This window comes from Mixophyes fleayi, chromosome 2, assembly GCF_038048845.1.
Source record: "Mixophyes fleayi isolate aMixFle1 chromosome 2, aMixFle1.hap1, whole genome shotgun sequence".
NCBI lineage: Eukaryota > Metazoa > Chordata > Amphibia > Anura > Limnodynastidae > Mixophyes > Mixophyes fleayi.
In genome coordinates this window covers 320,916,766-320,927,823 of record NC_134403.1, presented here as the reverse complement: position 1 = coordinate 320,927,823, position 11,058 = coordinate 320,916,766, and the positions used below count along the sequence as shown (strand labels likewise).

At 42.1% G+C, this 11,058-nt stretch overlaps 1 protein-coding gene across 1 annotated transcript in view; it reads left to right on the top strand.

Annotated features, from left to right (window-relative positions):
- Positions 1-1,735: 1,735 nt before the first annotated feature.
- The window catches only part of LOC142140453 (3 beta-hydroxysteroid dehydrogenase type 7-like), a 35,577-nt gene continuing 26,254 nt past the window's right edge, over positions 1,736-11,058 (top strand). Inside the window, exon 1 of the mRNA XM_075198192.1 lies at positions 1,736-1,900. The gene's annotated coding sequence lies outside the window, so the exon portion shown is untranslated. The remainder of the gene's footprint in view (positions 1,901-11,058) is intronic.

Sequence of the window (11,058 nt, the reverse complement as noted above, 5' to 3'; positions counted from 1 at the left end):
ACAGTAATAGTTTTAACGCGCTAGTTTTTCCGGCGGCCGGAGGAACAATTGAATACGCCCCTTAGACTGTAAGCTCCTTTGGTCAGGGCCATTGTATTTTATTTTACTTTTGATGATCCCCTCAATGTACAGTACTGCACAGTATGTTGGGGCTTTATATATAAAAGATAGCAAGAACAATAGTTGTTGTTTAAATTAGCTGTTTAAGAACTGCTGATGCTGATACTGTCCCAGAATATAAAGGAAACATTTATGTAAACATGATTCTATACGTATACTTTTATTAGATACATTAGATGGGAAAGCTTTAAAATGAGGTTTGTGTGCGTATAAAATTGTACAGGGTGACCCTGTAGCCTAGAAAACTCATTGTATCATTATTGCTACTAGTTTGTGTGGTCTTAGTGTCTTTGATAGGATAGGACACACAATTAAGTTATTATCTTTTATTTATGAGGCACCACAAGGGGTCCGCAGTGCCGTACATAGAGCATGTGATAACAGTACAGGGTAACAATGCATGGCATACAGGGTAGTACATAAACAAAGTGCAATAAGTACAAACAATGTGCAATAGGTATAAGCCAGTACCAGCTTAGCAGAGAAGGGTGCACAGGGCAAAGAGGTATAACTGAATTCCAGGGTACAGACAGAAAGGGAAGGGAAGGGGAGAGGTGGGAGTGAATAAGAGATTGAGTCTGTGCCCTGTGGCCAGTAGAGTGGGCACCACTTACAGGATCAGGGCAGAGATGGAGAAGAGGAGGCACGGGAGAAGAGGAGAGATAGGGGCAGGAATCAAGTGATGAAAGGGAGGGAAGAGTCCGGGAGGCCGAAGGTAAACAGGAGGAGGAGGACACGAGGAAAGAGGGCCCTGCACAAGGGAACTTACAATCTAAAGGTGAGGGGGAGACTGACAGGAGACACAGAGTGACAAGATGAGGTGTGCAACAAGTACACTGAGGGAAGAGAAGCACAGGAATGAGTATCAGGGGGCGAGGTAAAGTATTATAGTATAGAAAGACAGTGAAGAGGGTTGGAGAAGGGTAGGGTTAGATGGTGGAAGGGTAGGCTAACCCGAACAGATGGATGTTGAGGGAGCATTTGAAGTTTGATAGGCTAGGAGATAGCCTGATAGAATGGGGGAGATCGTTCCAAAGAAGGGGGGCACAGCAAGGGAGAAGTCTTGAATGCGGGAATGAGAGGTGGTGACCAGATGGGGGGTAGCGAGTGTATGCCAGTCTATGCTTCAAACCTCTCGGTATATAAGTGTCAGAGAGAAAACACACAAGTAGGCTGCACAGATTGATTGTCATGTACTCTGGATAAGGTGGAAACCGTTTCTCATGCACAGATCTCTAGTACTAATACAGATACTTCTGGAACAAGACAGTGCAGGAAAGTGTCAAGAGTATCAATAATAAACAGCCAATGCCACGCCTGAAAATCATAACTCCGGGTAGATGGCACAGACTCATGGCCAGCAGACAGAAGTGACGTTTAAGGGCTGGCAGAACAACATAATAAACTAGGACACTCCTTGCTGTAGACATAGATCCCAAAGTCACACCTTCTTTTTATGTGCTCTTACTGACTGACTGCCTCCTACAGAATTGCTCAGCTATTTGGAAGGTGAACAAACTCCAAACATGCAAAAGTGCTTTCCTATCAATAGCAATAAGTTCAGTTGATAATGTTAGACACTCCTTGCTGCAGGCATACATCCCACGGGCACACCTTCTTTAACTGACTCACTGGCTCCCTACAGAATTGTTCAGCTATTTGAACAAACTCCAAACATGCAAAAATGTTTTCCTATCAATTGCAATAGGTTCAGCAGATCATCTTAGACGTCTAAGCATACTATACCTACCCAGCATAACAAACAGCGGCTTGGTGAAAGGTAAGACAGTCACAAGTCACAAGTATAGTATGTATGTAACATGATTTGCATTGTGGCACTTAGAGCATACTATACTTGCCCAACATTGCAAACTAATTGCCAGGGACAATCTGCTAATGGGCAGCTGCTTGAGATGGTCCTCGATGCACTACTGACCCACATTATGAATGGTTACTGAAAGCAGCTATAAAGTTATGATTTTACATTTTTAAATATTCCACTTGACATATAAAGATCATAAAAAATTATCATGAGAAATGCAGTAATAATACACAATTGGAAAACATTTCCATGGATACACATCTCCCTGGAAATAATGCCAAATGACAATTGTTCTATGTTAGAGTATCATCAAACGTAGTATAGGACTGTAATCTATTGGCACAAAAGAAATGTTTATAGCTGATTAGCTGCTACTATTTAGCAGTATTTAGCTGTGCTTTCACTAAATAGCCGATAATGTTAATTAGAAGTCTGTATCTCATCAGGTGAAATTTATGCATTGTGTAATTTTTTTGTAGTCTATTTATAATTTGTGTACTTTGTAAATGCTTATAACTAATTGAAAATGTAAGTGTCCCAACAGATCACCGATCTTTATTGGTCCCTCCTGAAATTTGCATGATACTATAGTTATTAGTGAGGATAGCCCAGGCAAATCTATCAGTGATAGAGTTAGCTAACAAATATACTTTATTTGTAAAGTGTGAACAAGGCCATAAAGAAAAGATTAACTTCTTAATAGGCAGAGATTTTACTGTATTTAACCAAACAGGTTATTTCTCACACAGAACATGGTTATTAAGCATGTTTGCAATAACTTAATGGAGAGCTGCTATGAAACTAATTTGTAGTGGGAAAACAACATAATAGTGTGATAATTATTAAATATTCATAAACATGTAGTTTATGTAAAATAATTCTCCAATATTGGTGTTTCTTAATTTCAGTAATTGGTGTGCATTCCGTCATGAAGCGCGTTCAAATAGTCGGTTAGATAAATTGAGCGATGTGAGAGTTTCTTGCTTTTAGAAAAGCACACCCAAACAAATTTGAAGTTTACATACCTCTATAAATCATTTTACTTTGAAATTGGAACACCAGACTAGAGATGTTCACTGACCCCCGTGTTCTGGTTTTGGATCTGTATTAACCTTGTGTTTTGGTTTTGGTTTTGGCAAAACCGCCCTTGTGCATTTTGGTTATGGTTCTGTATTTTTTCGAAAAATTGCTAAAATATCCTAATATCACATAATTTGGCTCCTTTTTTTATTCCTACACTATTATTAACCTCAATAACACTAATTTACAGTCATTTACAGTCAATTTTGACAACCTCACATGTCACAATATTATTTTTATACACTTTCGGCCAAATACTGCAGCAAGCTGGCTGGATGCTATGTGACAGAGCAACGACACAAGCACACAGCAGTTCATAGCACATCTTGGAAACATTGCCACACAGCAGTTGCAGAAAATAAAAGTGGTGCAAGATGGAATTGTCCTTGCACCTCCCACTCACCCATATATTAAAAAAATTTAACAAACTCACACTGAAACAGGAGGGGTAGCAGGTACAGTTTAACAAACCAAGCACTTCAGCAACAATGAGTGGCTGATGTGCTTAGTTTCTTTGGGCCCCCACAAAACAAACTAACAATGGGCTGAAAGCAACTAAAACAAGTTAAAGAGCTGTATGAGTGAACTGTAAGACTGCAGCAAGAGGCTGGTTAGAGCAATGGCACAAACACACAGCAGTTTATATCACAGCTAGGAAACATTGCCAGTGCCCAGTGCTGCCAAGAGGAATTCAGGGCCCCGGTACAACAAATTCATGGGGCTCCCCTTATAGTCGAACATGGAAAAAAATTTGCACCGCCCTGAAGCGGCGCTAAATTTTTCGTGGGTGTGGTTGTGCATTTGGGGGCATGGCAAATGCACCATTGGGGCGTGGCTAACATAAAGATCACTAGGCTCTCAATTCGCCGGAGCGTCACATATGTCCAAGCACTCCTGACTTTCAAGGCATAGCTAGCACCACATTGTAGTATAGAAAGAGTGCAGTGTGTACACAAAGAGTTCAGTCTTGGCCTGCACCTTACATTGGGCACAACACTCACCAAAAATTGGCATTTTCCCTACTAGAATCACAACATTTCACACACTGTGCTGCTCTCTCCTACCTGTTCTTCTCACTTTCTCCACCTGTGGCTGCTGGTTTCTTTAGTTCTTTAGTTCCTCCTCCAGCCCCAACATTAAAATACTAGTATTCACATTTAATAAATAAACCTTTTCCCTTCCTGCAAACAGCAATACCTATTTCCCGCAACCATCACTGTCATTAAATAATTCATAGTCGCATTTAATAAATAGACCTCATTCTCCTAAAACTCACCCCCATATTCAATAGCCCCCAAACCACCACATCTTAAATTAATAGTCCCCACTATTAAATTGACTCACCATGACCCTACAAACAAAATAGCGCCCATTAATTAGCCGTCACCTACCTCACACACACTACATTTCAACAAGCCCCCTGTGCCATCACACACAATACTGTGCCCCTTCATCACAACTACACTGTGCCCTCCATGCTGCTTTACCCCCTTCTTTTCTACTTTGTGCCTCTCTCCCCTTTTATTTTCTCTGTGTCTCTCTCCCCCTTTTTTTTCCTCTGTGCCTCTCTCCCCCTTTTTTTCCCTCTGTGCCTCTCTCCCGCATTTTCTTTTCTCTGTGCCTCTCTCCCCCATTTATTTTTCCTCTGTGCCTCTCTCCCCCATTTTCTTTCCTCTGTGCCTCTCTCCCCCATTTTCTTTCCTCTGTGCCTCTCTCCCCCATTTATTTTTCCTCTGTGCCTCTCTCCCCTATTTTCTTTCCTCTGTGCCTCTCTTCCCCGTTTTCTTTCCTCTGTGCCTCTCTCCCCCTTCTTTATAGCACTGTCCCTTTCTGTCTCCCCCTTGCCTCTCCGTTTCTTTGCTTACCTTATGTTAGCTTCTTTCTTTTCTCTTCTGTCTTCTCTTCTCTCTTCTTTCTTCTGGCTTTGGTCCTGGCTGCGGCGGTCCTCATTGACTGATGGGCGTGACTTGATGACATCATGCCCGACAGTCAGTGTGAATGAAGCAGAGAGGAGAGAAGGGACGCGGGCGCAGCTATCACGTGAGTAAGTCTTTATTTAATTTTTTCTTACAGCTCCCCCCACCAACAAACGAGACGGACCCGACGGACTCCCCGAACCACCCCCAGCCAGCACGGAAGAAAAAAAAACAAAAAAACGCAGGGAATAATAAAAGAAAAAAAAAAGATATTTTTTTTAAAATTAACAGTGAGGTACCGGCCCGGGCCCCCTGACACGGCAGGGCCCGGGTAAAATGTACCCGCCCCACCCCCCTCTTGGCGGCCCTGCCAGTGCCACACAGCAGCGTCAGAAAAGAAGAGTGGTGCAAAATGGAAATGTCCTTGGGCCTTTTCACCTACCCTTATGTTCGATCTTAAAAAGGACATGCACAGTTTAACAAATCAAGCACTTCAGCGACAGGGAGTGCCACTTTTGTGGCTGAAGTGCTTGGTTTGTTTGGGCCCCCCACAAGACAAGCTAGCAATGGGCTTAAGGCAGCTAAGCTAACAGTGCTGGCAATGAACTCTACAGTGGAAAAATGTTGTTGTTATCATCTTCAGCCTCATCCTCACCTTCATCAGTGTGTACATGTTCCTCACAAAATATTAATTCATCCCCGCTGAAATCCACCATTACAGAAGTCTTACATTTTAAAGAAAAAAAAAAACCTCTCTAATAAAGGTGAAAGTTTACTGTCGAAAACATAAAATTGCCAACATGCCATTTTACCCAAAATATTAATAAGCATTCCAGCATTAGCTAGCTTCCTTCTCTCAGATAGATCCTAACACCTGCAATCTACACTCTCATCATCCTCACCCTCACTCTCATCATCACCCTCATCAGTGTGTACACAATCCTCACACAATACTAATTCATCCCTGCTGGAATCCACCATTACAGAAGTCCCTGAACTTTGATGTAATTGCCTGTAAAGGCCTTCCTCGTGGAATTTGTAGTTCATTTTGATGAACATCCTCTTTTGCTCATTTTTAGGAAGTAGCCTCCTATGCCAATCGCTGACAAGGTTCCCAGTTGTCTTAAAAAATCTTTCCGAGTACACACTGGAGGGTGGGCAGGTTAGGTATTGCAAATTGAGTTTGTACATGGGTCTCCAAATTGCCTTTCATTCCTCCAGGTATATAAATATTTGTCTATTTTTATGCTGTTGATAAAATAATCCTTCACCATTCTTTCCTTTGGATGTTGATAGTAGGATCAGGTGGAGTTACAGCAGAGGTACCACGATTTTTGGTCAATTCTTTTAGACCAGACCAGATGTCAAAATGTTGTGCTGAGTCATCTGCATCATCCCTGGATCTACACCAGACTGTTTATAGCTATCAGAATATAAGTCTGCATTGTATACTATCCACCAAGACTTGGGGGAAATGTATCAATCTCCATTTTTGTCAACTCGCAGGAGTTCCTCGAGATGACAGCTTAAATTTAAAGCGGCGTTGCCTTGTAAAGGGAAGTTTCCCTTTACAAGGCAGCGCCGCTTTAAATTTAAGCTGTCATCTCGCCGAACTCCCGCGAGTTGACAAAACCGGAGATTGATACATTTACCCCTTGGTGTCTGTGTATATACTCACCACCAGAATGAGGTGTTTATTGTTTAATAACCAGATTCTGGGTATCTACCACCAAAATGGGAGTCTGCTTTTTATATTTGCTAGGACTCTAAATTGATATTAGCGATTTTAATGGGCTATGTATTATACACTAGCCAATAATACTGGGGTTTGGATTGTATATGTGCAAAGAGAATAGTGGTCTGCATTGTACTAACACCAAAATGCGGTCAGTTTATGACTCTTGCCACTATAATGCAAGCTCTGTTGTACACATGTCATTATAACAAGCTCTATATTACATGCCTGATCACCAAAATTGTTTCTGTTTTTTATACTAGCTAACAAAATCAGATGTATTTGTTTTAATTTTGTGCTTGAAGACATGATAGTTTTTCTGCCCATATATATATTAAAGGTGACACCCATCCTTGGTTTCATTTCCGGACCCCATTTTACCAAAACAACCCACATCTCCATAAACCCCTTATCTTGAAATAGTCCACACCTCCATGTAACAGGGACCTTTTAAAGTTCTTCCAGGTCCAGTTCAATGGCAGTAGAAAGATATCCTACAATTAACAACAACACTCATTAACAACATTAATAATGCAACAGGTGCCTTTTCCATCTGCAGTCCCCTGGCTCAAGAAACAAAGGATATCACCACAACATGACCACAACTTAAACCAGTCACAGCATACAATGTGAGCTCTAACCAGGGCTGGACTGGGACTAAAAATCAGCCCTGGCATTTAAAGTACACAGGTCCACCTCAGGTCCATTAGGAATGAAATTGTGAGCCGTCGCGCAAAAGGCCGTGGCCACAATGTGTTGTGGGTGTGGCCAACATGGGGCATTGATACATAAATTATAATAAAACATTACATTTATCACGCCCTCCCAGCCACATCACGCCATCCCCCAGGCACATTATGACACCCCCAGCCCACTGTACTTATCTATGCTTCTGGTGCTGCTGACATCCATCAGGGTGGGAAGTTCCTGTAGAGTAAGCAGGGAAGCTCTTACTCTCACGAGATTACCAAATCTTGTGATACCTAGAGCTCCTTGGCTTGCTCTGTAGTCTGTGTCCTATCCAGGGACTGGGAGCAACTATCAGATTTCTCCTGCTAACCAGAGCTGGATTAACGCTCGGGGGCCTGGGTTATTTAAGACAGGGGTCCCCTATTATGTAACATGGTTATCATATTAGACAAAATGTTAGACAAATACACAGGCAATACAGTGTGCACTACTGTTAGTTGCACGCAGCTCTGCCTTCACAAGCAGTACAGTGTGAAGTGGGACTTACCTCCCAACTGTCCTTGTAGTCGGACCAAATCTCACTAAACGAGACAGTCACCAAAATTCGGGACTTCCCCACCAGTGTTCTTGTCACTTTCACCACCTGTGGCTGCTGTTGTCTTTAGTTGCTGATTGTTTGGATCCTCAAATGCTGGAGGCCCTATTTGGAGAAAAAAAAAATGGGTACATGTAATTTAGAAACCTCCAACCAGCCCTGGTGTTTAATTAATGCAACCCATGTTTTATAATTAGGCCTCCCTCTAGCTTAAACATTAAAATACTAGTATTCACGTTTAATAAATAAACCTATATACCTCCCTCCAAACTACCCCAGCAATAAATGAAATCGCATTTACGTTTAAGAAATGTACCTATTTCCTGCAACCATCACTGCCATTAAATAATTCCTAATCACATTTAATAAATAAATGTTATTTTTTTCCCAAACAGCCCCACTTTCAATAAGTAGCCCCCACATGATATTATACCACAATACTGCCCCCAGTTGATATTATGCCACAATAGTGCCCCCAAATCGTATACCATACAGTAGTGCCTCAAAATCATATTATGCCACAATAGTGCCCCAAATCATATTATGCCACAGAGTAAACATATTAACAAACTAAATTATATTTGCATAAACTGAGTTTATATAAATATCAAGTAGGAATATACAGCACCCTCCCCCCCCTCCTGTGGCATCCTTTCTCTTCTCTCCCTCCCCCCTTCCTGTGTGGCATCCTCACTTTTAACCCCCTCCTCGTTTTCTGTGTGCCATCCTCCCCCCCGTTTCACCTTTTTCTGTGTGCCATTCTATCTTTTCTGTGTGCCATTCTTTAGCCCCCTTTCCCTTTTTCTGTGTGCCATTGTTTTCCCCCCTTTCCCTGTGTGCCATCATCCCCCCGTTTCACCTTTTTCTGTGTGCCATTCTTTCTTTTCTGTGTGCCATTCTTTAGCCCCCTTTCCCTTTTTCTGTGTGCCATCCTCCCCCGTTTCACCTTTTTCTGTGTGCCATTCTTTCTTTTCTGTGTGCCATTCTTTAGCCCCCTTTCCCTTTTTCTGTATGCCATTCTTTCCCCCCTTTTCCCATTTTCTGTGTGACATCTTTCACCCTTTATCTGCGCCCCCCGTTTTGCTGTACTTACCTCTTCATCTTCTTTTCTCTTCTCTTCTTTTCTTGTTTCTGTCTTCTTTCTTCTTCTTTTCTACGCTCCTTTGACCCGGCCGACTGGACTGTGCAGCGCGCAGCGTTGCACATGTGATCTGGTGGCTGGTTCCTGGGGAGGAGCCAGCCACCAGGCTGTCAGTTCACACTGTGTCAGTGCACGGTGTACGCTGTCAGTACACCGTGCACTGACTACCCGGGACCAGACCGGCCCATCTGCCCATCGGCCCTTCTGGTATTTGCCAGAAGTGCCAGATGGCCAGTCCGTCCCTGGCTCTAACACACGTCTATTGGTTTTTCTGCATCACCCTGTAAAACCTATTGTCGCTCATTTTTCTTGCTGTTAATGGAAACCTGGTTCACATTTTCTAGTTTTCAAAATGATGAGTGATCTTGAGTCCCTGTTATACTTCAGAAGGAAAGCCTGAGGAAGGGATTAGAAGCATTGACTGGGTCATTGTCCAGATTTGCTTTACCTGACTCTTTGCCACATGCTTAAGGGATAAAAGTCTCCTGAGAATTTAGCTCCTCTGCAACCCCTCAATCTAAATCATGAGCTCAGCTCACAGAAAGGATCTCTTTTGGAGACCTCCATGTTTACTACCCACTCAGAGGTCTAGACCTGGGAGGAATCCAGTCACAAAACATAACTTTAAAGATACTGCTGCGGTTTGATTAAACACCTGTGAATCAACATCGGAGTTTCAGCAACACAGAAGCTTTGCATGAGAGGAAGTCAGGACCATGATTACAGAATTTCCCATATTTTAACTGAAGAGACTTTTGCACTTAGCAAATTTATGATGAGGAAGGTGAGAGGCATGGGGGATATGTTACCTCTGATCAACAGAAGAGTGGTGTACGAGTTGCCAGCAGCTGTACAGTCCCATGATGTCACTTCTGTAGAAGACATTTTTATTTCTGGGATATATAAATGACTGTATAAAGTATGTGTAGTTATTAAACACTGAAAAACATGTAACCATGCTCACTGCTCTGGTAGTCATATTTCAGACGGAAAAAATACCGACACTAATCCTGCTGACATGAAAATGCCGAAAGGATAAATGCCAGTATTTCAATTTGTCCGACATTGATTGCCGACAGTGCGTTTGCTAACAGTCACAATACTGACATTTAATCAGCAATGCCAGCGGGTCCAGCGGCTATACAGCTGCTGGCAGGAAAAGAAATAATTATTTTTAAAAAGTGTGCCACCCCCAGTCATATTAACTGTAATGCTGCCAACCTAGTGCTGACCGGAGGAATATCGGGGGTGGGGGCACCCGCTGGCATTGCTAATTTAATGTCAGCATTGTGACTGTTGGCATTTTGACTGTCGGTAATCACAACAATGTCGGTATTTTATCAGTGTCAGACAAATTAAAATACCAGCATTTATCTGGTCAGCATTTTCATGTTGGCATTTCTACCCGACGGAAATATGTACCCAACCCGTTCATTGAAATATGCCATAATGGCATTTGTACAGCAATGGAAGTTGCTCAATCTGGTGCTAGAAAGGGAGGTGTCATCTAGAAAAAAGACGTACACAGATAATTTCCCAACACTCTGCTGTGAAACAATAAAAGATGGATCATTTATGTGAGCAATTCAGAGTGATGATGGGCAAAACAAGAGAATTAAGAGACACTGAATGCAGTGCAGAAGTGGGTGCAAGATGTGCTCTTATTAATGCATCAGCAATTCCACTGGGATTTAAAAGTTTGACATTGTCAGAAGTGTACTAAGAGTGAACCACCACCCAAATAACTTCCAGCACCAGACACCTGATGAAACTGTACCTAGAGAGAAACGTGTCTAACGGTTTCAAAATCTTCATGAGGACACATATTATACTATCAGCTGGACACAGTGAAATTTACCATATTCTTGCAGTTGAAAGCACCTGTAACAACAACATCTAGAATATGGTTCCTTATTGATGACTTACAAAAGTGTTCCTAAAAATCTATTTAGGACTATA